Below are 1,510 nucleotides of genomic sequence, written 5' to 3'. Positions count from 1 at the left end.
CATTTGAAGAACTAATTGACTGCTGTAGGTGCATGTTTATTTCGCGTTTTTATGACAAAAATAACATTTAAAAACATGTCCATTCAAATGATAAAAGTATTAGAATTACAACCGCTAAAAAATTTCAATTTTTATATCGCCATATTTTTATTTAAAATGTATTAAATTCTCTCGCTTCGTCCGCCATTACTAGCATAGAAAAATCTCCGGTCGGGCCGCAATGCATTATGGGATAGTCTGGGCCGGGAAGGATCCATCAGACCTGTCCTTCGATTCAGGCCAAAGGAAGGACACATTTGTCGGCCGCATCGGAGGAGTCTTCGGTTTTGGATGGCCTTCATCGTGGCGCTGTGACGCATGCGGCCGACAAATTCAACCTTCGGAGGACCCGTGCTGCCGTTTTGGACACAGCCTACGTCTGGTTATGGTGAGGATGTCATAATCCTGCCACAAAAGCAATCGCTAATGCTGCTAACACTTTCCTACAAGACATAAAACTTGCAGCATGTCTGAGCTGCACTTCAAACTGACGGACCACAGGTATCATCCATATTGTTTTCAATGAACACGTTCTGAATTTACATTGTAAATGTCATCTAAAGCAGCGTTAGCAGCTGCTTTTGTCGCAGGATGATGACATCACAACAAAAGCAGCTCACCAACAAYAAACGCCATGTTCCATTCCAAACTTATTCAATGTATGCGTCATCATTTAGCTGCAACATTTAAAATTTAACTATTAAACATTTAGATTTAGGATTTAATATTTACATATACTACTTAGATTCAATTAGTAAGAATTTGCAAATTGTAACAACAGTGAGGCAAATAACATTAAAATATTAAATACTGAAAATGTGTTAAGTGACGTTTTTTAAAACATTTTTATTTTATACTTTGCACCTCATACATTAGTAGCACTAAACTGCTGCGATGACTTGTGTTTTGAAAAAGGAGGTGTGGCTACTAACTGACAAATTAAATGAAGCTAATAGGATTAAAGAAAAATTATCCCAAGTTTATGTAACGTTCTCTGAAAAGRAACAAAACATAAAATGGATTGAAACACCCTACATTTTTGTGTTTATCACATGGTCCAAAATATTTATACTGTACTTAGTGTTATGAGAACAGTTGTATTCTCTTATATTGTTTAAATAAATTAACATTTTTTTATGTAAGCATTCACTGCTCTGTTTCACGACAGTTCACTACATAAATGAGTTTCAGGAAGCCACATTCTGCTCTGTGAAATGTTAACATCAGCAGAAGTACCAGGGACCTGAGCTGGCACCAACACAAAGCTTTGAGAGGACGAGTGTGTTTGTGCTCRAGAGACACAGAGGGAAGGAAGGGCACGGAGAGGAAACTTCTGCTCAGCAGCTGCAACTAATATCAGCTTTCTGCACAATCATCTTCAGATCGGCACACAGGAAGAGAGGAGTCCTCACACACACACACACACACACACACACACACACACACACACACACACACACACACACACACA

This window comes from Austrofundulus limnaeus, unplaced genomic scaffold (genome assembly GCF_001266775.1).
Source record: "Austrofundulus limnaeus strain Quisiro unplaced genomic scaffold, Austrofundulus_limnaeus-1.0 Scaffold690, whole genome shotgun sequence".
NCBI lineage: Eukaryota > Metazoa > Chordata > Actinopteri > Cyprinodontiformes > Rivulidae > Austrofundulus > Austrofundulus limnaeus.
Note: the sequence above shows the minus strand (reverse complement) of the source record.